General features: G+C 38.2%; 1 long non-coding RNA gene across 1 annotated transcript; it reads left to right on the forward strand.

Annotated features, from left to right (window-relative positions):
• Positions 1 to 14,068: 14,068 nt before the first annotated feature.
• LOC127658527 (uncharacterized) lies at positions 14,069 to 25,365 on the forward strand. The gene is made up of 5 exons (XR_007972400.1): positions 14,069 to 15,157; positions 15,252 to 15,346; positions 15,703 to 15,750; positions 23,781 to 23,858; positions 24,266 to 25,365. It is a non-coding gene; the product is annotated as an uncharacterized LOC127658527 (long non-coding RNA).
• The last annotated feature ends 1,060 nt before the right edge of the window (positions 25,366 to 26,425 follow it).

The following is a 26,425-nucleotide window of genomic DNA, read 5'->3' on the forward strand; positions in this document are numbered from 1 at the left end:
TGCACAGATGCCAAGACAGGCCTTTCTTTCTCTCTCACTTGGTAGCTTGTGTCAGAAGTACATGTGAGGAGTAGAGGTCTGCAACCCGACGGGTTTGGGTCAGTTTTTTAATTAATGAAAAAATAAACAGGCTTACCGAACTTGTTTCATGCACGCTGTTTCTCATCTGAACGTTTCTGCTGTAGAAACGGTAACTGAAAACTATTGCGTTTGAATGATGCTGCATCCAAACATTTCTCAGTGCACCTTTAACATGTAGTAGCTTCCCAGATGCACTTGAAGGCAGCATAAGCTCTGCTAGTCATGTGATCTAAACATAGCAGCCCCCATGAGGAGACCCCTCCATGAAGAATAAAACTGCTTTTATAACCTTACTGATATGACTGGAGGCTTCATCTCATGTGAGTGCTCATGATTTAATATAAATATGTTTCAAATGACTTATTAATTACTTTTGAAAAACAGCTTTTTAAATGAGCAATACATTACTGAGTGCATGTTTAAGGGAGTGACATGCATTTTTGACCACATGATTCAAACAGGAAATGGATACAGACGTTGCAGTCTTTATCAGTATTTAATTAGGGTTACATTTAGGGAATAACAAAATCTTGATCAAATTTTCCAGAACAAATTCTTGGCACTAACAATACTGACAATAATGTTGTATGTGTGCGTGTAAGTTAAGGCCATTTTTGCACTGATCTTTAACCCGGTGACATTCACGCCCAAAAGATTTTTAGCACTAAACATGCTTTTAAAGACAAATATCATGGGTTATTTTATTGTTATAATTTGTAATGTATGATCAATTTCACGTCACACCAAAACTGATTGATGCTACCAGAATTTACTCCATTATCTATTCAGATTGTACAGTACATGTATAAATTATGATGGGGTTGAAATAAAGCATACAGAGGCAATGGTCCACTGTCTCTGTGCCTGTGTGTGTGTGTGTGTGTGTGTGTGTGTGTGTGTTTGCGTGTTTTTGTGATTTACGAGGACAATTTTGTAAGTTACAAATTAGTAATTACAAGGGTATTATGCTATAAATGTGATTTATGAGGACATTTCTTGTGTCCCCATAATTCAAATCGCTTAAAAATCATACTAAACAATGTTTTATTGAAAATGTAAAAATGCAGAAGGTTTTCTGTGAGGGTTAGGTTTAGGGGTTGTGTTAGGTTTAGAGGATAGAATCTATAGTTTATACAGTATAAAAGTCATTATGTCTATGGAAAGTCCTCATAATGATAGGTAGACCAACATGTGTGTGTGTGTGTGTGTGTGTGTGTATATGTTTGTGTAAGTGAGTGAGAGTCTGCATGTGTGTGTCAGAGTGCGTAGGTGCGTTATAAGCTGACTTCAGGGTAGATCCCCTTCATCAGGCCGTGATGTATATGTGAAAAGCGTGAAAATGCACTTATGCGTTGCATGCTTGTTCCACTCACACTAATTTATTTTGACAAATGTCCATTATTAATCTGCACAGAGAGATGAAAGAGAGCGAGTGAGGAGGGGAGAGTCTCAGACTGATAGACAGAAGTAACAGGAAGAGGTATAGAGTGGAGAGGGGAGGGAGGAAACAATGACGGCTCTTCTCATTTGTGTTTGACAATTTTTTATGTGAGCTGGCTGACACAATATGAGAATGATTAGACCAGCTATATCTTACACCCATCAGCCTCATCTACCCCTGTATTACTGACACAGTGCTGGAGCCGGTGCCCATTATTGCCCTGTTCCATGCGGTTTTTTTTTTTCACAAAAGGAAAGACATTTCTGGGCCTGAAAATAATTGTTTCGGACCAAGATACCATTTCACTTAAACCTTGAGAAAAAGGCTTAAGAACTGAACTATGGTGTAACGGTCTACTTTACTACATAATCCGCACAGAAACAATCCTAGCATATCATGGTTTTTATATACAAGTCTTACTCCTAGTTATTTTTTCCTTGCATTTGTGATTAAAATGAAAATTATGATATGTGGAGTATTGCAACAAAAACAGGTACTACGAGTCTGATATCTACTTTGCTATTGTAAAAATTTGAGCACTCAAACTTTAGTGGGTTGCCATGGACAACTTGTCCGGCTTGTGGTAATGTACCTTCTATTCTGCATGCTATTTACGTGGCCTAGCTCAAGTCTGAACGTGATAAAGGATAAAAGGGCCCTCCCACAGCTGTCTTTGTTCTGAAAGTATTTTTCTCATAAATTTCTTCCACAAGTATTTCATGATATACTTCAGGACAATCCGTACGCAAAAAGAAGCCTGCACGCTATTGTTGCATACATCAGTCCATGCATTGTAAGTATAGGTTTTCTGAAGGTAAGCAACCATCGGGAAAATCAGAACTTTCCTGTTTGAATATACTACACAGCTCCTGATCCAAGCACTGTTCATTTCAAGACTGGACTACTGTAATGCCCTGTTGGCCAGCCTCCCATCTAGCACTATTAAGCCACTGCGGATGGTTCAGAGCACAGAAGCGAATCTGGGGCCTGATGTATAAACATTGCGAACGCAAAAAATGGGCATTGAAATATGCGCAAGCAATTTCCCATAAACATATCATGATTTATATAAAACTCTTTTACTGGTGTGTGTGAATTGGCGACTCCAGCTGGACAAATAAAGAATGATTATAAACACGGTTTTCATTTAATTCACATTTAGAATAAAAAAGTAATCATTATCAAGCCAATAGTAGGCTATATTAATTTTATGGAACTAATTGAAAATGCATTCAAATATAAGCTGTAAAAAGGAAATATTGGTTTGGGATGAGCTGCATTTGGAGAACTTTCCATTGTCATCATAGAGAAGGAACATACAGTAACTAAAAATGACAGAGAAGATAGTTTAGTTTAATTTGAGATATTTTCTGTTCTATTACAATCATGTACCGAGATAAGTACAGCAATGCACTTAAAATGCACATCAAATAAAATAAAAACATTATGAAAATTACATTTGCCATTCAGCTGTTTTTGAATATGAAATACCAGTCAAATATAAAATCTTAGTTAATCTGATGATGTCAGACAATGCTGCTGTTAAAGGATCTCAGTTCATGAGTCAGCAGACAACAAAGCAGGTTCAAGGTCAGACTTTTAACTTCCAGCTTTTTCCAGACACCCTCTGTCCCCCACTGATGCTCTATCAGGTCTCCCTCTGCCATCACTATAATGAGAGACAGGTGTTAGAGATAATTACGAAACATTTTACGAGCCTTACCACTCTCCCTATCCCGCAGACGACACATGACCACCATGCCACAGCTGCACAAAGAATTTTAATCTTTTTTGTTTTGTTTCCAGTACTAAACATTTAACTTCTCTATAAAAACCACAGTTAAAAAGATTTTCTGAGAGGCAGAATTGCTTAGGTTAGATTTATGTCTGCAAATATAAAAACATTCATGATATATTCTTTGAAAACAAGTTTGTATCTTAATAAATAATGTTCCTTCATAGTGCAGCATCTAACCTTTGGGTACGTGACATTTACAGTCTTATCTCTTATAATACAGTTTCTCGTACTGTTAAATGCTGTATTATTTTTTTCTCACCCAGAACCACTTTTTTTGTTTTTGTCGATGTGCATAGAATGGTTCCAAGTGGCACCCTGTCGGTGGAAAAAAAAATTGCATGTGTGGACAGCTTACAGTGCTGTGTCAGTGTTTCCATTACAGTGGAGACAACATTTACCAGCAGCCTACACATCTAATCCACCAGCAGGAGCGTGGGATTCCGGGCTATAGTTAGATCTGAAACAACTCAATTAATCCTTGACAAATAGAGCAATTAAACCTGATTTGCCCTGAATGCTGCGATCTGTGCAGGTTCATTCACACCAGAGGGTCATTATGAAACAAGCATGGCAATGGCGATGGGGAAGAGAAATGATAATTGTTTTTGTGACTTATCGCTTGTTTGTTTGAGTTTGTGACCCTTTCTAATCTGTCATCTGGTGTATTACTGGAGCACAGACTACAAGCACAACAGATGTTTCATTTCCTTAGATACCTGCAGGCTTTTACACACACACACTGCAGTGCTGCAACTATAGTTGCTCGCTGTTTCTGCGGTGGGTATTTTTCTAAAGGTGTGTGGCACATCTGTGCTGCCATTGTTTATTCATGCACCGGAGCCTTTGAAACGTGCTAAAATGCTTCCCACTCATTTTAAAACTCCTGCCACCCATGGATTAGCACTTTGATGTCACCAATCCGGCTTCAAAGGCTCCTTCAGTACCATTAATCAGAGTTTAGTCTCTGAAGACCCAGCCAGGGAAAACATTTGGACATCTTGTGCAGAAACTTTTGAAAAGCTCAGACGGTGCTGCATATGCAACAGAGGGGTTTCATAACCCCAAGAAGTGTGTGTATTTAAGGCAAAGAGAGAGAGAGAGAGAGAGAGAGAGAGAGAGAGAATTAACAGCAGAGAAATAGAGAGATAGGTGACAGTGACAGCTCACTTTGATCTTGAACAACCCCTTTGTAATACTGTAGGTCATAAGGTCAACACAGACTGTCCTTGTTACTGATTGTTAAAAGGATCATATCTTACTTCATGGTTTTATTGTCCCCCTTAGGTTAACTTTTAATAATATTCAAAAAACCTTTGTGCCAAAATCTTAATTCACACTCACCATGTTTGTGCCTTAGAATTAAACAGGCAATTTTTTTGTTTGTTTTGCTTCTATACTATCTCTTCAAGACTCTTTTTTTGTAAATGACCTCTGTTATGATTGGCTCTCTTCTGAAATGATTAACAGTGCTGACTCATGGGCTGCGGGTTTGCTGTCAGGTTCAGCATAATTTTAAACTGCCCCATCCTTCAAAGATGCTCATCACATTGTGGCGGATTCACAAAACAGTCCACCCTGAAACAATCAGAAATCTTGTTAAAACTAAACTTCAGCAATTGTTTCTTACATTGGCATTCTTCAGAATGATCTGCAGAGCTCAGGTGCTACACACAGTCAGAAAAAGCACAAGCTCTGACAGACTTGAACACACTCTTAATGTTAGTTCTTCTGGTGTTCATTGGAATAACGGTTTATAGTTGTTATGGCCAGCCACACCTAGGAGTAACATAAAATGGACTACAACACAAATATAGGCTCAAAGGGGGTATTTTAATTAGTAACAACTTAGTGGAAGAGACCGATACACATAATCGCAAGCCAAAAACTGTCACAGCAGTTGAAGGTTATATTCACACTGAGCTAGTTCAACTGGGGTGGATTTATAAGGGAGCTCATCACCCCTTAATGAGGTTGCCCAGGTATACTACATCTTAAGGTGATTGAACAAAAAAAAGAGAGGGAAAACCAGGTGGACCAGAGGGCCATAACAACAGTATATTCTGCTTTCTCCTCACCTCACTGTGAATGTGTGGGCCAAGCTTCTGAGCACTCAATAGGCATCAATGACTTGTTAATGTGGACAGTCATGTGTCGATTTATACAGCAGTCTGACGGTTTAAAAAAATATATTTTTCCATCCTAATTTTCATTATACTTTTTCTGGACTTGGGAGGAAGTTTAGCACATTTATATTTGCTTATGTTTGCATAGACACAGAAACATATACATTTTACACACTGACAGCATCTAAAACATGTGCTCAAGTGTGTAGTTTGTATGTCTCTAAAGTAGCTCATACATTAAATTATCATCTCATACGTGCACTCTTCAAAAACATATAAATGGCACTTATGTGTTACCATAAACACATAAAAGCCATGTTCTAATGAAACCGTGTGATAAAGTGCTTTCTTTTAAAAGCCTTTAATCTCTTAAATGGCTGCATTCATGTTTGCGTGACGTTTTAGAATGGCGCTTTCTGCAAAAACCCAGAATAAGTAGTTTTCTTAAATCCATGTAAATCTATTGTCAAGTTTTGACCGAATGAAAGGTATATATGGAATTAAAGATAATCAAATCGTGGTTTCACGGGTAACACCAAATTGTGGAAATATGTTTGTTCCGATGGAACTTGCGGCCATAGTTGGCTAACAATGCTTTTGGGAAATGCACCCCTGTGTGATTTATGCTGCCATTTTTAACTTATTTCAAAAATAATATCACTTTAACCAAGATTAAACATTAAAATGGTATAATACAAATTATGTAATTTTTTTATAATTAATTCATAATTTGAATTGTATTATGTTTGCAGTGGGACACAAAAGGAGTTTTCAGTTTTATGAGCTGCGGCTCATAAAAATGACTGTAAAATACACCACAAAAGTAACCCATTCTATTTCTGCACAATCTTTAAGTCGTCATAGCCATATGATAGATCTGTGTACATAACAGAACCAAGTCTTTAAATTGAATCTAATCCGAATCAGAACTCTGGGGTTCAGAGTGATTCTACCTGCATGTTTCCTCACTCTGGAGACTTCCAGGTCTTGGAGGGTGGGCAGGGGGCACCAATATTCCTCTAAGCAGTCCTTACCCTCCGTTGTAGTTTCCTTCTGTCTGATTTGTTAACTGAACCAAACCAGACATTTATAGATGTACACCGGATAGACTCAATGATGACTAAGTAGAACTGCGTCAGCAGCTCCAGTGGCAGGCTGAACTTCCTTAGCTGGCGAAAGACGTACATCCTCTGCTGAGTCTTCTTCACAATAGAGTCTATGTGGGTGTCCCACTTCGGATCCTAAGAGATGGTAGAGCCCAGGAACCCAAACTTCAGGAGCTTGACAGGGGGGTCCTTTGCCATGCAGTCATTTATGTACAGGGAGAAGAGCAATGAATAGAGAACGCATCCATGAGGAGTACCAGTGCTAATAATGAGGGGCCCAGTTTGGAGTTTCCCCAGTCTCACTAGCTGCTGCCTATCTGTCAGAAATCTGGTTATCCACTGACAGATTGGGGTGGGCATGGAAAGCTGGGTCAGTTTGGTTGAGAGTAGATCAGGCATGATGACATTGAAGCCACAAATAGGATCCTTGCACTGTCAAAGTGTTGCAGGATATAATGCAGTCCCATGTTGACAGCTTCATCCACAGACCTGTTTGCTCAGTAAGCAAGCTGAAGGGGGTATAGCAGGGGTCCAGTGATGTCCAAAACTAGTCTCTAAAATGACTTCATGACCACAGACATGAGAATGATAGGTCTGAAGTCATTAAGTCCTGTGATTTTCTTCTTTTTGAGGACCGGAAAGATGGTGGAGTGTTTGAACCAGCATGGAAATTCACACTGCTCCTGTCTATTAAAGATCTGTGTGAAGATGTGGACAGTTGGTCAGTGCAGATATTCAGACAGACAGGTGAAATACCTCCTGGACCTGAAGCTTTCCTAGTCTTCTGTTTCTTGAAGACCCGGTACATATCCTCATCACAGACCATAAGTGCATGTTGAGTGGCAGAAGGGGGAAGGAGTGGGGTTGCAGGAGGTGAAAGTGGGTGTGTGAAGAACAGAGCAGGGGAGGGGTGTGTGACTGGGCTTTTCAAGCCTGCAGTAAAACACATTCAGGTCATCAGTTAGTTATGGATTCTCTACAGAGCGAAGGGGTGGTGTCTTGTACTTGGTGATGTCCTTCAGACCTCTCCACACAGATGCAGGATCGTTGGCTGAAAACTGTTTTTTCAGCTTTACAGAGTCAATCTGATTTTCTTATTCAGTGTGTTTCTGGCATGTGATGATGTACTTGTTTAAATGTGATATGACCATGTATACGAAGAGGATCAAGAGAAGATTTTCAGCAATTTGCAACATAAATTGTACTTTCAAATTGCACATCGTCACTATGACTACTTTCGGACTGTTTTTTAACATTTTTTGGAATAAATGGTTGTGATTCAATTTAACTGCAGGTTACATTTTTTATATTGTTGAAAAACTGTTACTCTTGGGGAACTTATAAATCCTTAAAATAGTACAAATGTAACTATATATTATTACAAAATTTTTTTTATATTTAAAAGTTTTCGTGTATATATATACATAACATTTTTAAATCTGTAAATACATAAATGTTTCTGTTTTAGATGTCTACATGTCCATATTGTATGTTTCAGTGTCTGTCCAAACATACGAAAATGTATGTATGAATATGAATAATAATGAAACATTTTCTAAGAAATAAAATAAAAGTTTTCTGTTTTGATCACTTTAATATTCCTCAAATTAGGTCCACAACAACTCTTTTTCAATTAAATGACAAAATACATTATGAAACAACCATTAAACCCAGAGGTCATGGAGATTATACTGTCCAGAATACTGCTTTTACGTGTCTAATGCAAAGTGATGCTGCTTTACAATACATTTCCACTCAATATAAGTGTTTGTCAGTGTTTGTGTTGTGCAGGTACCTTGGCCAAATCCAGAACTCGGGTGACTGCAGCATCCAGATCTTTGCCCCCACAACTGAACATGGCAGAAATAATGTCTGTATTGCTCATATGTACACTGTTTTAAAGATTGCTGTACATTTAAATTTCAATCACAAAAATATTCTGTTCATAAATATGTAGTGTTCAGTTTCAGATACATGAAACTTTCAAATATTCTTGCATAGAATATATAACTCATGCTATAACACTTCACTGCATTGAACTTCAACATCAAAAGTGCAAATTAAGAAAACATGACATTTTATCAAATCTAGCATCTTAAACTGCATATTGAAGATGACAGAGGGTTCTATAAAGTTCACTGGATATGGATAAAACACCTTTAAAACATCCTGACATTTAACATCACTGCAGACACATGATAAAGTCCAAAATATATTTTGCATAAAAAATAGAATGTGACTTAATGATATTATCTGAATATTAGAACTGATGAAATTTGTGATGTAATTCTGTTCTGCAAGTTAATATTAATGTATTTGCTCTTGATCTGAACATTTGACCTGTGTGAGTGGGTGAATGATTTCAGTTTAGAAAACCTCTGTACTTCACTGTTTTGTACATTTATCTATTTTATCTGTGTTCAAATGCTCCTCTCACCTCCCTAGTCTCCGAAATACCCGTTAAAGGTAAGTCTTCAGCCTCTCTGCACACAATCACGCCAATGAGCCCTTTTTTAAGAGCACAAGCGTTAAGTGCAGGGCTATACTTAAATCATAACCGTGAAGTCAATGGGCTTGGCCATGAGATTTAGATATTTTCGTGCAAGCATTCACTAAGCCAAGTCACATGTGGGTTTGGTGCAATCGCAAGCAAAACACGTTAATTATTCTCATCAGGATTTGGATGTTTAATTATAGTCAATGTAAGGATTATAAATAATTTTCATCTACTGACACAAATCATGGCTAGTATTATCAGTGGACCTCATTCATGAAACACGAGCAGAACACATCTTTGTGTAAATTGTTTGTAAAGCCGTTTTGACGTAAATTTCAGAACGGAACAGATTCATGAAAGCTTTTGTATTTTCAATAAATTTACACCTGCTCCTGACCACATGTAGATCGTACATAAGACATCCGAACGTGTTGTATTCTTTCAGGCAAATTGACATGAATTTATTTTGATAGAAGTGAAATTAAATAAGTAATTCAAAAATTAAGTAGTAATTAAATAAGTCAAATTAACCTTAAAAATGAACAAATTAGTAATAAAAAAAGAAAAAGAAATCTTTGTTCTGCTTGCAGTTATTCTTTCAAAGTTTTGGAATTGCATTCCTCCACCAACTATATGTAGGGAATCTGCATAATTGTTAGCTTATGCCCTAAGCTTATGCCCGAGTCATTTTAAAACCAATAATGCAAGGAATTGAGCTCAATAAGGAAAATAGGGATTGATTTGGGGAATATTAATAGAATCTATGTTTTCCCCACATGCGGTGGTGACGTCACTCTGCTTACATTTAATATATAATTTACCGATAAATGTAATGAATGTTAACAAATTATGCATCTTTTCAAAGGTCTAAGGGTTCATCATTGATATCCGATCTCTGTTTCATTATAGCAATGCTCCAGAAACAGCAATTTAGATATTTGAGCCAGGAGTACAAATGAAAACATGCAATATCAAAACGGTACTTCATACCTTTGTTATGAAAACGCGATCACCAGATGAATCCAGTTCGCCACACTTGGGTCAATTGTCCATGCCAATCTTCAAATTTGAAACGTAACTTCTTTAGACTTGTGGCTTTGAGAACATTGTATTTATTGGTTGTCTTGGCACTTTTATTCAGCACCAGATATTTCCAATACTATTAACTTCAGCTTCTCTAACTTTAAAAAATATCAACATATATTAATTCTAATTAACCCAATTAAACTTAGGAAATAAAGCCCAAAGTGTCTTCTTTCAAAAGATACTACAACTGTGTCCATACTCCAAAGGGTCCAGTAAATACAACCATTTAAGTTTAGGTATGTCATTTTCATGGTTTGTGCTCAAAAAGGGGGTGCGTATCAAAATGTTAAAGGCTTTATAGATATCTGTGACAGAAGTAAATATATCACCTCCAGAAGATTTAACTGAGGAATGGAAGAGAAAGACTTTCTCTGTTTTATATACTGTATCTGGTAAGAAGTTTCCCTGCATTGTCCCCCAACTCGAAATATATCTGTCTTGTCCTGAAAAGCCAAAATTCCACTTTCTGTGACAGAATAGTATTATATCTAGATTTGAACTGGGTTATCTCTCTGAGGCCATTGGACGACATTCACCACTTCAGCTCTGTCTCTGCAATTTTAATGCTTTCCTCCAGCTCCAAAAATTCTTGGATTTGGATTTTTTGCTAATGAATTATATTTTATGATCCGGTCCCTAAGAACGCCCACCGAGGCCACCGAAGACCAATTGGTCTCTATGTAACCATACATTTCAGATTTTAACATTTGTTGGAATTCAGGGTTTGCAGAAGGTAAACAAGATAACCCACTCACATAATAGACTTATTGAAGGATATAGCCTGCTGTGAGCATGTAAAAGTCTTGCAGCTATCATCAATCCTCAACTTGGCAGAAAAAGAGCACTGCGAAACACACCTTCTGTTGATGAAGCAGTTTTTTGAGAGCTTTGTATCCATGGATGTGACCACCCGGTGCATCTCAGCAAGATCCTCCAAGTCAGCAGCGACTATCGTCAGCATTGCAGACATGTTCAAAATCTCAAGGTACATCTCTACACTTTCTACACTTTGGCCTGTTTGTATACATGGTTGTGTATTTGTGCAGTATAAAATGATCATAACACAAGTCATACGATTGTGTCAATTTTCAATAATTCAAATCGTATATTTCAGTCTGTGGATGTGAGAAGTGGAAACAAGATAATCCATCCAAGGTTTCTTTATTCGGACATCTCATGTTGCCAGGGAAAGGAGTTTCTTCAACAAATTGCCTTATCACTGATGTGGTGGGTTGGGGGTTTATCTGGTTAACCACAAAGACAGAGAAGCCCTACTGTGCTTCCCTCGATTCAACACTGTTCTCAAGGCAGTAAAGATTTCCCAGATGTGAGAAATTCAGACTTGCCGGCACCAGCCTGAATTTCTTTAAGCCGTTTTGTGTGGAATTGTTGAACGTCTCTGTCATCTTCTGCACCAAAGCACTACAATGGCCAGTGCTTATGCTGTTGAAACCATAAATAAACACATTGTGGGAAGTACAACTGGGGAAAAAATAGAAAAAGCCCTCACACCATACACCATTACCGTAAGTCCTCTTTTTATTTGAGACTATTATGCTTGCTAAATCAAAATGTTTTGATGCGAATGCACTTCATTCATAAAGTCAATTTAATTACTGTTTCACATAGATGTTAACAACATTTACTAGTGAGTCTGGTGCCTTCCTTATATGGTGTTTCCATGGTCATGGATTATGATAATTGTAAATTGTAGTGAGAATCATACTGGCACCAATTTAAATGAACTGGGCCTCACACATGACACCAAAGTATGTGGTGATTTTTGACCACATGTCACTTAAGGTGTGTATGTGTGTGTGTTTATTAATATCAGACCCCTCCCTCAATCCTTGGGGCACCAGCTAGGAGTCTCAACTTAACAGTAAAAAAAAAATATTTGGAGAGAATTGGTCATCTGAATAATCTGAAGGAATTGTAAGATTTGGCCTAACCCTTTAGAGCAGTTATGCATCATCAACACAAGGGAAAAACAATTGTAATAACATTTGTTTTAGTTACAAAAACATAAACAAGAATAACTAACAAAAACTACAAAATGGTACTAATATGTTAAAGAATAATATAAATGAATAGGTAAATAAAAGTGTGTAGGATGGAAAGATACAAGTGATTGAATTGGATGTAGCAATGGCAAAGTATGACAAGGGAAAGGGCTGTTTCTTCGTTAATTAAGGTGAAAACCTTATTTTTATAAGAGAAATTACCAAATGTTATTTGCTAGACATTTGATACACAGGTTATGCAATCTAAAGAACATTAGTTAATTATGAACTGATAGTATACACAAATGCCAAGGTTTGGATAGTGATATATTTACGTTCTGATTGATCTATTGATGAGTTTGGTGATAGCGATGTCTTCCACTGTTGGTTCGGGGCCACGCTGCAGTGGGGAAGGAGCTGGATTTCATTTCAACAGCCTTGAACACAAAGAGATGAGAAATGCTGATCTCCAGGAAGCACCAAGCAGTTTCTTGCAATCTGCCCTTAAGTCAGAGCAAATTTCAATATCTGGAACACACAGATGCACAAAACTTGAAGAGAAAATTTGCTGTTGTTATATCCCTAATATAGAGATTCTGAACTTACCGTTGCAATAGTCTCTTGTAGTGAGACTTGGTACTTGGATGATCTTCTGCTCTCTCACGGATAGAGTCAACTTTGGATGATCTGTGTTCAGTTACATCTCCTACCACTCAGGATGAAGATTCAGAAAGCTGATGTGACCGGTTATTTTCTCTCTCTCGTGGAGTGAGACCAGAACGGAGAATTGTTGTAGAAGTGTATCCTGTTAACAGCCCTCTGGACGGGACTCAGGACAAAGGTCTGGCTGTTGCAAGGATGCTTTATACCTTCTTGATGAGGAGGAGATTTCAGTTTGGCACCTTCCTGTTTCAGTGTTCTGATTGGGTATTAAGATCAGAGGTGGAACACAAAGTTTGGCCCAACCTTCCTACTCTGTGTGTAACATTTGCATATTTTAAAGTACATAGAACAGTGTCTTTAAAGTTTTATCTATAAATTGTTCTCTTTCCAAAACTTCAAATATACAAATTTTTCATAAGATATTTTTCTGAAGACCAAACATAATATTGAAAGACTAAATATTCTGGATTTTAAGGAATTGTTATTATCCTTCGTACCTCTGGTCTCAGGGCAACTCTTATGATGGGTGACTTTTTTGCATTGACAGTTAGGGAGGGGCTCTGCCATAAACTGGCTCCTGGAATGTCATCTGGTTCAATAGTTCACCACATTCAGAAACCTGATCACCTTCTAAATTAATTTTCATCATTTGTAGTGAATAAAAAAAGCTTTGATATGGCTTTGCCATCTTGCTGTCCATGGTTCACCACAGAAATAATGTGCACATGAACCCTATTTACGGATGTTTGGAATTCACCAACATACATACAATTTACCAACGAATCTGGTGAGTAAAAAATGTTTGTATATCCAGCAGAAAGTTTTCAGGAAGGTCCTGAAAATGTACTTATAAATTACGGAAGTTTCATGAATGAGGCACAGTGATTATATTAGCATGCACTTCACTTCGGTCGATTTTGAATTTGAACAATTAAATTCATTTATAGAAAAATTAAACCAAAAATACGTATAAATTCAAATTACACTTCAAATGAATCAGATATATAATAAAAATAATAAAATGGTCAAAAAATCATGTACCAAATCCTCTCCAACATTTTATCCTCTCCAACTTATTTCACCGGCACATATTGCAGTGACTTAAAATGTATTCTACGACATCAGGTGGAAAAATACCAATACAAATTAGACCATAATTACAATTGTAAATATAAACATAATAATAATAATAACAATTGAAAAATAAACCTTGTCATATACATTTTTGTTTATTAAGAGAGCTAAAACTCTGATTGTAAGGGACATGGGCTTTATTACCTCCTGCTGTTGGAATCTCCAAGCTGCAAATGCAGGAACTGAGTTTAAATTGAAAACAGACATGGTTTTAAAACATCTTAGCGCAATGACCGATTTCTCAGTAAAATAGCAAATTGCACTTTGTGCCACTTCATTAACATACAGTGTACCCACAGTTAGTGCACATACAACCACAAATAGCGCAAACACTCCCTCCCACTTGCACTTTGTGCTGGCACAAAAATTGCTCGCAGTCACAAGAATTGGATAATATGCAGCACATGGTCTTTGCGCACTGATATCCATCAGTGTTGTGTTTTCTGATTTCATTAACATTGTTTTAGTCTCTACATTTGTATGGATTTATGTCTGTACCCTCTGAACTAACTGTACAAAACTAACTACTACTAACCTTCTAACTGAGCAGTTCTTATGTTGTATATTGTTATTGTTATAATATTTTGTTTTACATGACACATTTCCACCATCTCTCTGATCCTTACAGTTAGAACAGAATGTTTTTGCTACTTTACCTGGCTTCTACATGTACTGTAAATAACCTCTGCGATGATTTGCAAACCTCTCCGAATCTGACAATAATAATATACAGTAGCCACCACCAAGTTGCTGAATATGAATGGTATTGAATATGTAAATGTGGGTGGTCACACGTTAATGAGCTTGTGGTTGTAACCAGGGGGTCAGAGTTTGAGTGATTGAGCAGATGATAGTCTACATTTTCTTGTTTTATGTTGCGTTTTGGTTCCAGAATAGCACATGATGTAAATAAGAAGATACGCTATCATTGTTTTAGATTTTCAATGCAATAAACACACTCCCTAAACCAAAATGACAGTGAATTTTAGAACACAAATTATAATGAAAAAGAGCAAACACAGACACAAATAGTAGGGTTCAGAGTCTGATTCTAAATCTACATGAAACCTTCATGAAACACCTCTCGTTCTTGCTTTCCCATCAAGATATTCCTCCTTTCCCATCTAGATACCATGCAACCAGGGATCAGAATCCACCCCCCACCCCATGAGCATGCCTACCTGTAAAGAAGTTCAATGGAAAGGAGTTCACTGGAAAGTAGAAGGTGAGAACAGTTTGATAATATAAATAACATTTTAATGAGGAACATAAAAGACAAAAACACGCATATGACGGACATGTCCGTTAACTCTCTCCAGCACAATCCTCCGCAGTTGGCCTTTATCCCTCTCGGAGGCTTGATTAGCCTGATAAGGGACCGGGTCCCGCCCTGCCACACTACCCAATGTCCAAGGTAACTTCTCTTAAACCAATTCTCCAATAGATTAAGTAGGGGAGCGACGTGAGTGGGGAGCCGCGAGCCCCTCCAGTGCCGAGCTTGGTATGATTTCGTTCCCCCGCTCAATCCCTTTCCAGAAACCACTGTAAAGTGGGTCAGCAGAAATAATTCCCCCCAACCCCTTTTCCTTGTCCACATACTACCTTACCGCAAAACACAATTGTTCACTATTCCTAATTTCTAACTTCTGCATACCCCACTTTCTTCTTTCTTTCTTAACCATAGCCAGAGGCTAATTTTTATTGCTTTCTCTACCATTTCCTTCAGAGGCGTCTTCAAAACGATCAAAAGATACAAATGTCTTTCAACAGGTGCTGCACTGATGTTCCCTTAAACCCTCAACACCCGACCTCCATGGGGTAAGTGGCAATCCTCCATACATTACACCTGCACTCGGTGGCCAGATCAGCATATTTTAACTTCTTCCTCTTATAGGATGCCTCCAGTCCCTCTTCCCATGGGATTGTAAATTCAGTCATTATGACATTACTAGTTGATGCTGACCATAACAATATGTCCAGCCTCAAGGAGGTAATTATAATCTTAGAAGGACATTTTAGCTGCTGGCCAAGGTTGATCACAATTGACCAAACAATTCCAAGTGATTGCCAAGGCAGACTTGCTCCCAGCCGACACGTGCTGCAGATTTGCTCTTAAGGCATTGCAGAGGGGACAACTCTCCTTTTTACAATACCACAGAGAATAATGTCTAGGGTTTGGAAGAGTGTCATTGGTAGATCTTATTAGAAAACTTAGCCTGGCCTGGGGTATCTTCCACAGGTCAGCCAGTCCTAAAAATCTATTAGATGTACCCTCCCATACTGTCTAGTGCCTTTGCTGCTGCTGGCTGACTTGAAACCGTCTTGTAACCACCCAGTTTACAATCTCCTCTGCCTGTTTGGATCAGGGCTGGTTAAGCCCTCACAGACTGGTTCCATAGTTCTAAGAACAGCCTGGTCTTCTCCTGCTTGTAATGTTGGGCATTTAATAGGAATAAACGAGCAAGGGTGAGGTGTGTGCATGGTGACATTCACAAGTATCCAGTGGTTACCATTGAGATACGATTCAGGAAAAAAATGCATAGAGTCAAGGCCACGTTTAATTCCTGCCTCACCCATTAACTAATTCTGGGAACCAATTGGCCTGGTTTTAAAAATGTATTGAGTGTAATGTATGTTGATGGGTCCTGCAAAATAGTGTCGTGGTGTGTGACGTGATATTCTATGGCTGGAGAGGCGGTACGTTGATGTCTGCTCTGCATCATGATGTTGCAGACAAGGGAGTTCCCATAAACAGGGGCTTCCCAGAGGGGGATTTCCTCCTGGAGCAGTCACGTGACGAGTCTCTCTATCACGCCTTTGACCAAGTGAAAGTAATTGATGGTCAACAGCTCCAGTTCACTTTAATGTAACGCTCACATACCCGTACTCTTCAATTGTTAAAGAGTGATTGTATCGAGTAACACAGGACACTCAGACCAAAGAGAATACAATGCAGCTATTAGTACCAAACACGCAGCGTGCTTGATGTCATAAGAGTAGCTTGTGAGGAAGGACCTTTGAATAGCAAAAACCAAATTCAACCTTAGAGAAAAACTCCATACTTTGGGGCAGGTTACACAAGAGAATTTGATCCAAGCACAAGAATGTCAATGGCGACTGTATGACAGGTGCACTCAACTATGCAAATTCACACAGGGAGATAAAGTGCTTGTATTGCTGCCCTCTTCAAGCTCCAAATTACTCGCCAAGTGGCAAGGACCCTTTGAAGTCACACGATGAGTCTGAGATCTCGAATCTGATGTTAGGCAAAAGGATAGGGGAGGGGCACATCAAATCTACCACCTCAACAAGAGGGTGGAGCTAGGGCCGGAGGTGACTCCCAAACAAAATTCATTCACGCTGGTCCCTCACGGAGACCACCTCTCACTGTCACAGCTTACAGATAAAGCCTGGTTGCAAGTCAAGTCAAGTCAAGTCAATTTTATTTGTATAGCGCCTTTCACAACACACATCGTTTCAAAGCAGCTTTACAGAATATCAGCATTAACAGACGATAAAACTGTAATGTCTATAAATTCGATTAATCATCATTGTGTAATTTCGATAAAATACGATTTTTAATAGTGTTTAAAAATAATTAAATGATAATTGTATTAATAACCCCAGTGAGCAAGCTGTAGGCGACTGTGGCAAGGAACACAAAACTCCATAAGATGTTGATTAATGGAGAAAAATAACCTTGGGAGAAACCAGACTCACTGTGGGGGCCAGTTCCCCTCTGGCTAACATTTTGAATGTAATGTAAATATTAATTATGTATAGTTAAAATCATGGTTTAAAATTATTAAACTAAGTGTTAAGGGTCAGTGATTAAACATCGATTGTGTTTCAACTGTAAGATTAATGACCAAAGTCTTTGCAAGTGGAATTTGCAGACATGTTTTCATCCGTTCTTGGTCGCACAAACCTTACAGTGCACGGTATTTTACTTGATGCTGGACTTAACAAAGGGTTATTGGTTCGGAGCCCCGGCCACGTTTCAGCGCCTCATGGACAAGATCCTAAGACCATACACGGCATATGCCGCTGCATATCTAGATGATATAATTTATAGTAATGACTGGCAGCGGCATATGCAACATCTGTGGGCTGTCCTGAGAGCGCTGCGATAGGCGGAACTGCAGCAATCACAGCCTGCCCAGCGCCCAAGAGCAAAAGGGAGTTAAGGCAGTTTTTGGGGTTGGCTGACTACTTTCTGTGGTTTGTGCCTAGTTATTCTCCAGCCCGCTGACTGACCTTACTAATAAGGGGGCTCTGGTCCGGTCCAGTGGACAGAGTTATGCCAAAAGGCTTTCCTGAAGGTAAAGTCCGCACATTGTGGGGGGCCGCTTTTACATGCATGAAGGGCTTGGTAATGTGTAGAGAGGGAGAGTGGTAAGGATCGTCACCTGGATTAAGATTACATCTCTATATATAGTGATGCCAGAGGGAGACCTGAAAAGGCATGCCAGAGCATCAGAGTGGGGAGAGAGCACCAGGGATGAGCCGAGAGAAAGACTGGGAAAACAAATAGCCCTGATTTTGAGTTGGCTATAAGCCATTAAGGTTAATGAAAATAAATACTGACCTTGACTGTTTGTTGTCTCCTGACTCCATTGCCCACGAACATAGAACCTTTTTACAGGCACCAATTAGCATGATCTCAAATGCAGCTGTGAATAACAGGATGGGAGAGATTGAGCATCCATCGCAATTCCTTTTTCCAGTTGCTGTCAACCAGTTGTGTACTTCTGTGTTGCATGGCATTTTTCAGGTACCCATAGTAACTACCTACCAAACTCCTAATGCACTTTGGTACATGGAAAAAGCTTGGCCTCCACCCTTCCACTGAGTGCATTTTCCAAGGTGGAGCACAGGTCCTGTTCTAGTCTGCTCCATGCTTCATTATCGTTAAATCTTGGCCAGTTAATCTGTTTACTTCCCCCTGGCTCCTTTTCATTGTCTTGCCTTCCTGTCTTGTTTCTGGGTGGACAGCTGTATCCTCCTGTGGGTCACCTCACAGGCATGACTTCTAGGTGCCCCTTCATAAAAGTGGATTCAGTTGCACTGTGGTGCTCAACCAGGCTCTGGATCCTTCTTGTCAGACCTGCACCCCCTTGTAAGTCATTACCCTCAGTCATGCCACCTATCACAGATGTTTTGCCCCATTAATCCCGGAAAAGGTCCTGGTGGCGGGGAAGCGATCAGGGAAGTGTTCATGCACAAAAAATAAATAAGACATAAATCTCTGCCTACCGCCTGTCCAGTGCCTATCCTTCAACCAATCCTCCAACAGATTAAGTAGGAGAGCGAAGTGAGAGGCGAGCCTTGAGACTAAGTCAGAGACTGCGTCAGAGACTGCAGAAACCCCTGGAAAAGGACCAAGTGGGTCAGTGTAAATAATTCCTCCTCACCCCTTTTCCATATGTAAGATTCCACAAAATGTCAAGTTAATAATCAAATAAGCAAATTTGTGATAATTAGTTTTAAAAATTACACATTCACCACAAATAAATACGTTACTGAGAGAATGTAAATTAAACACTTAATTGTTTATAAAAAAAATAGACATCCAATGATTTTGCACTGTTTGAGTTGCAGCTGTTTAAGATGCAGCTCTGTGGACATGAGGAAATTAAACTAGTGCAATAAATGTAATGATTTTAATTCTTTAAAATTTTACTTTTTGGCCCACAGAAATGTGTTACTTTATAAACAATCTTTTTAACAACCTTTTTAAAATGGTAATCGGTTAAAATTAAACATTATATACCAAAATGTATTCACCAAATTGTATAAATAACTTACACACAGCACATACTGTACATGCGGATTGCACATAAATGTGGATTGGGGGCACTTCATGTCAAAAATGCGGCAGACCACTGGAATATTCTGTGTATCAAAAACTACAACCCCAATTCCCAAAAAGTCTTTTTCCCATGGAAAATCCTAATAATAACAGTGATATGTAATTTTTGACTTGTATTGAAACAAGCTAGTATAAAGTTACTTCATATATTACCTAATCAACTACATTTGTGTTTTTTTTTTAAAGATACTTGTTATTTTCTAAAATTGATGCTTGCAACACATTCCAAAAAGTTGAGACAGGAGCAATTTAGATGATCAATGAGTTGAACAATCTGATGAGTTGAAAAACCAAGGTGAGGTTATTGTGTTATAGATTATAAGGAGCCTCCAAAAAAAACATAGTTCTTCAAGAGCAAGGATGTGCAGAGACTCACCTATTTGCCAACATATGTGTCAGCAGGGGGGCCTGGGTAGCACAGCGATTATTGACGCTGACTACCACCACTGGAGTCTCTGGAGTTCAAATCCAGGGTGTGCTGAGTGACTCCAGCCAAGTCTCCTAAGCAACTAAATAGGCCCAGTAGCTTGGGAGGGTAGAGTCACATGGGCTAACCTCCTCATGGTCACGATTAAGTGGTTCTCACTCTCAATGGAGTGCATGGAAAGTTGTGCATAGATCACAGAGTGTAGCATGAGCCTCCACATGCTGTAAGCCTCCACAGTGTCATGCACAGCACATCACATGATAAGATGCACGGATTGACTGTCTCAGCAGTGGAGGCAACTGAAACTTTCCTCTGCCACCCGGATTGAGGTGAGTAACCGCGCCACCACGAGGACCTAGTAAGTAGTGGGAATTGGGCATTCCAAAATTGGGAAGAAAAAGGGATAAAATACAAATAATTGTTTCAGCAAATAGTCCAGCGCTTTGAGAATGATGTTCCAAAAAGAGACATTGGAAAGATTTTGGACATTTCTCCCTCTAAAGTACACAATATATTCAAAAGATTAAAGGAATCCATTCTAATCTTATGCCATAAAGGACAAGGCCGAAAACCACTTCTGAATGTGCATGATCTCGATCCTCAAACGTAATTGCCTTAAAAACCGTTATGTGTCTGTAATGAATACCATGGCATTGGCTCAGGAATACTTTTGTAAAACTTTGTCAGTCAACAACATTCACTACTGCATTCAAGGATGCAAGTTAAGGCTTTACTATGCAAAACAGAAGCCATATATCAACACGGTCCAGAAGTGCTGCCAACTTCTCTGAGCTTGGTGTGATCTGAGATGAAAAGTAGAATACAAATGGAATTGTGTTTTTTGGTCCGACAAGTCCACATTTCAAATAGTAAAAAAAAAAAAAACTTTACTATGGGCCAAAGAGAAAAAGGACCACCCAAGCTGTCTTCAGCATCAGGTCCAAAAGCCAATGTCTATCATAGATTAGGGCGATGTCAGTGCCCATGGCATAAGTCACTTGCACATATGTGAGGGCGTTGCATTTCTGCATTGATGCAGAAAGATATGTGCACATTTTAGAGCAACACATGTTGTCATCCAATCGCCATCTTTTCCAGGGTCATCCCTGTTTTTTCCAGCAAAGCAAAGCCAAACCACATACTGCCTGGATTACAAGTGCATTGCTGCGTATTCTGAGAGTGCGGGTGCTAGATTGGCCTACCGGCAGTCCTGACCTGTCTCCAATTGAGAATGCGTGGTGCATTATGAAGCTGTAGACCTGCATAATGGATGAATGGATGAAAATTCTGCCTGCTAAACTTAACAGTGTTGTGTCTTCAGTGCCCAAACACTTAACTCTTTCCCCGCCAAACACGGAATGTTCCGGGTTTTATGAAAAAACGCTTCCCCGCCAAACACGGAATTTTCCGGGTATCTGCATGTCTGCATTTAGGTGGTATACGGTAGGAAGACCCGCGCGCATGTTTTGAAAGAGTACGCAACTCTTTGATCAAAGAAACACACTGCGATCGTCTCAAACGTGAAGTGGAACACCATACTAATACTAAAGCACTTGTTTGATAAAAATGCCTTTTTCTCAGCTTTTTGTCCGAAATGTTGTTTTTGACAAAACCTACCTCTGTTCAAGTGGCAATAAAAAAAGAACAAATGAAGATAAAATAAAATCGTTTTTTTTTTTGCCTAAAAGCAGAGGCTCCGATCTTTATTTTGTCAAAAACCCTGGCGGTGGCTGGCAACTTTTTTTAAAAACGCTGGCGGGGAAAGAGTTAATATGTGTTATTAGAACTGTCCCAATTTATAGGTTTTTGCTGATCTGATTTGAAATGAGTGTAAAAAAAAATATATTCACAAGGCATCTGCAGCATCACAGAAACATAGTTAGAAAAAGAAGCCAATAAAATGATTCCAGTTAACATTGAACACATTTTTAAAGCGCTTCAGTCACAGATGTGGAGCTTTACAAAGTTCTGCGTGTTACCAGAAGTGGGACAGATGTCTAGTTAACGCTGGCAGTCAATTTCATTGTCTCTCAGTCGTGCTGAATATCAAACCTTTCATATGCACAGACATCTCTTAAAAATCTCACACACTGGTCTCTCCACACTCAGATGAATATCAAGACACACTTTGCTGCTACAGAGTAAGGCTACATTATTTATTACCTTGATACATTTGTGAGATCTGTTGTAGAAATGGCTGTTACACACATCATATCTTGTCCTTGTTAAGACAGTTGGAAGCATAAAGTTCATTATAAAAACATGTCCCTGCAGCGTTTGACGGCTGTATAACCATCATGTTCAGGGATCTTTACTTTTATCATGATGTTTTCAAGTGTTTGTTTTGCATCTTTAAACATTAGTTGATCAGTGTCATCTTCCATTTAAACTCATCTCTGTGTGTTGTGTTTACCTTGGAGGTTTAGACATGTCACACACACTCTCTCAGTGGGGAATTAACTAAGAATAAATTACGCTCACTGATAGAGTTGCTTTGTTTGCACTAGATTCACTCATGGAAATGTGACAAACACAGCAAATCTTTGCTGAGCACCATTTGAAAGTCACAATTCCTCATCATCCAGGCTGGTTTTGAATGCTAGACCACCATGATCTGGTGTACTTAACTCGGACAGTAGGCTACTGCATCACAACACTGTATTCCAGTAACCTGAATTGACTGTTTTAGACATGAAATGCATGGGTGTTTAGCCAAACATTATTTCATACCTTGCGTCTTTAGCAACCTGGCACATACAATATATCTATCTCAAAGATTTACTAAATGATCATATAGTGTCAAATTTTAAAAGCATTTTTAAATAAAATACAATATATTCTGATATATTTTGATGTTTATTTTTTCATACAGTATATCAGAGAGATGACACAACAAAGGATAAAACCTAATTTATGAGAATGAGAATGTGATATGTATTGGATGCAGACTGCAGATTGCTTCCATCTGGTGAACAAAAAAATTAATAGCATGACTTGAAAATCATGTCATGACAATAATAGCCAGTAGATGGCTGCAGTGTTCTATGCAGCCACCTAATGTGTAGTCTGATTGCATGTTGTAACCTAATGGTCGTTCCCGTTCATTTTCATTGGTCGGTACATTTTGACTGTGAAGACAAAATAAAGTTCTGACTGACTGTGGATTCTCGTCAGTCTTGTTTGTTTGTGTTTTTGTTTTTGTTTTTTTATGAACACTTAGTCTTATCAAATTATGCCCAAACTTTATTATTATGATTATTATTTTATGTTTAGATGCCAAGTGGAGGAAAAGTCACCAAGTCTTGTACTGCTCAGATAAAGGAAACTTTTATTAAATCACCAAAAGTGATTCCAGTCAAAAATGACCGAAGTCCATTGGAAGGTTAAACAAAATTTTATTGTAATCAAGTTGAAAAGATTATGTTTATTGTATTATCTGTCATGTACAGACATGGACAGAAATGTTAATTTTGTTCGTTGGTGGACTAAAATGGAAAGTTAGTGATCTGCATGAAGTCAAAGTAGGTGTGTGTTTATGTGTGAGTTCAGGTAGACACCATGGAATTGATGCATCACTCAGAGGAAACCATTAACATGAGGAGACAGACAGTGGCATCATACTTCAGAGTGAGTCTTCAGCACTTCACATTACTATTTTTTCCTTACTATCACTGTGTAAACATATATGCCATATTAGTCAGAGTATAAATTAATTCAATTCATAAATATGACATGATGGAATATTGACTAAATTTAAAGAATATTTTTGTCAAAAGGAAAATAAAGACAAACAAATTAATAAAAAATAACACTGCATTCAGTGCCGCTGGTTTTGCACAAATTACATCCTGTACATTTAAGAAGGTTTTATGCAGAACAAGATAAAACAGTGCAGTTCCCTCATTCAAGGTAGACAAAGACTAGTGATATTCCAGTGATAATATCAGTCTACGTAAAGACCGAAAAATGTAGAGTCATCTGCTGTACTGATAAACAGCTAAACATGGGGTCATTGTATGCTTTTTTGTTATTAGGAGGCCCTCAGTTCTACTTTTGAAAATACCTGTCTATAAGGAAAAAGACATGAAGGATCCTCAAAGCTCCTGAAGCTTGCAGTCTATCCAGATTATTTACTCAGTCTAAAGAAGATACCAGCCTTTGTGTTCAAGAAAGAACCCTGCCTTTGATTCCACTTGAACCACAGCCTTTCAAAATTATGCTCCTGAAAGCTGTTATGTCTTCGAGAGCAAACACAAAGAGCTTCACGACATCAGAGGAGGCTTTCCAAAAATTTACATTTGAATCCATTTCTTCATATGGATGCTGGTTTTAGGGAGTCACTGTGGATCAGGCATGAAGATCTCAAGACATTGTTAGATGAACAAAATGCAAACAGAGTGGTCATAGTGGGGTTTTTTTTGTGCAAACTGGTTGTGGAAGTCGGGGGCAAAAACAGATAATCAGGACACTTCAATGATCAAAAGGATGACAGGGAGAAAAGCCTCAGAGAGTCTTGCGTTTGAACAGCCCCTCAGAGTGCTGAGAAATTGTCTGGGATGTTTATGTAAAAGAGATGACCTATATGTCCACCAACACATGGCCCACAAGAGAAAGAGATAGATGGGTTGAAAGAAAAAGAGAGAAAGAGAAAAGTTTATGGAAAATGAAGTGTGATTCCCCAAGCCCCCAAAAAGTACATTTGGACCATGAATTTCCTCAGCGTTGTGAAACTTTCACCGGATTTACTCCGCCCCTTCAAAGTACTTTTCATGGCTAATTACTCAACCAGAGTCTAATTTAGCATCACTTGTATTCTCAGAGAGTTAATGACGTATTATTGATGAGAATATGGTCTTCCATAACTGACAATATATAGAGATAACAAACCAGCAATGTGAGTTTCCCAGGAGCTTTAGGGAGCACCAGAGGAGGTGGTTATATTCAATATGCACTCATGGATCAGTCTCCAGGCTTTGATCTTTTTAACTGTCTTTATGTCTTTTTTTTTCTTCATTTTGTTAAGCCCTAAAGTTCTGGCTAATTAAATCTAATAGCATTCTTGTAGTTAAACCAGAATGCCTGGAATAATGTAATTTTGACTGTATAACCAATGTAAGTTGCAATATCATTTTTCCTCGCAGGATAACATAATTATTTTAACCTCTTTTATTAACTTTACCACTGTCAAATAGAAGATTAATTACAGTCAATAATGTAAACAAATAAATAAAATTAAAAAAAAAAAAAATATATACAATTGTTGCTAGCTGGCCTATTGGTTGCTAGGGTGTTCTAGGTGGTTGCTAGGGCATTAACATATCAATGCATAAGTACATTAATATAGGTCCACAACAAGAACACAGACATATTAATTTTAAAAGCTTAAAAACTATTTAAAATATTAAAGATGTGTGTTCATTTAAATTGAAAGTTTATAATTTAATAATATTAGATTAATATACAGTAGGCTACAATTAAGTAATTAAAAAATTAGCACACTGATTACTGTATGCAATAATTGGTGTTCAATAATAAGAACCATTTATTATTTTTTTTAAAAGACATATTTTGTGTACCGCTTGTATTGAACTTCAAGTGAAACTGTATGTTCATCTCTAGTCCATGAAAGAAGGGGTTTGGTGGCATCCATTTCTATAGCCTTCTTGTCAAGTGATTAAGCTTTCAATATTTTAAAAATTATATTTCTTTTTAACAGGTAATATATTAATTCATCTTACTAGATTGTTTTATAGATAGCCTTATATACTATGATTATATTTTCATAGATATTTTTATATTGTATTTCTAGAGAAAGTAACTGAAAAACCATTATAGTGTATTTAAACAAAATGAAACACTCCATCTGCTAAAACATTATATTCAATAATTTATCATGAAGAGATGATTTTGGATTTCTAAGATTCACAACAGATTGGTTCAGAATCTGTGAGCAATCAGTTACCCACAACAACACCTGCTACAGAGCAGGTTATCTGTGGAGCATAAGTTACTATGGCGATAAACACCGGTAAATTCTGACCCACTTTCATGGTACCTAAAACCCAGGGTTGACACAAACTAAAATATAACTTACCTGGCCATCCACCTAAACGTCATGGTTACTAACGTAACCTCCATTTCCCGATGGAGGGAACAAGACATTGTGTTGATGTAGTGACACTAGGGGTCTCTCC

Source organism: Xyrauchen texanus, chromosome 18 (assembly GCF_025860055.1).
Source record: "Xyrauchen texanus isolate HMW12.3.18 chromosome 18, RBS_HiC_50CHRs, whole genome shotgun sequence".
Classification (NCBI taxonomy): Eukaryota; Metazoa; Chordata; class Actinopteri; order Cypriniformes; family Catostomidae; genus Xyrauchen; species Xyrauchen texanus.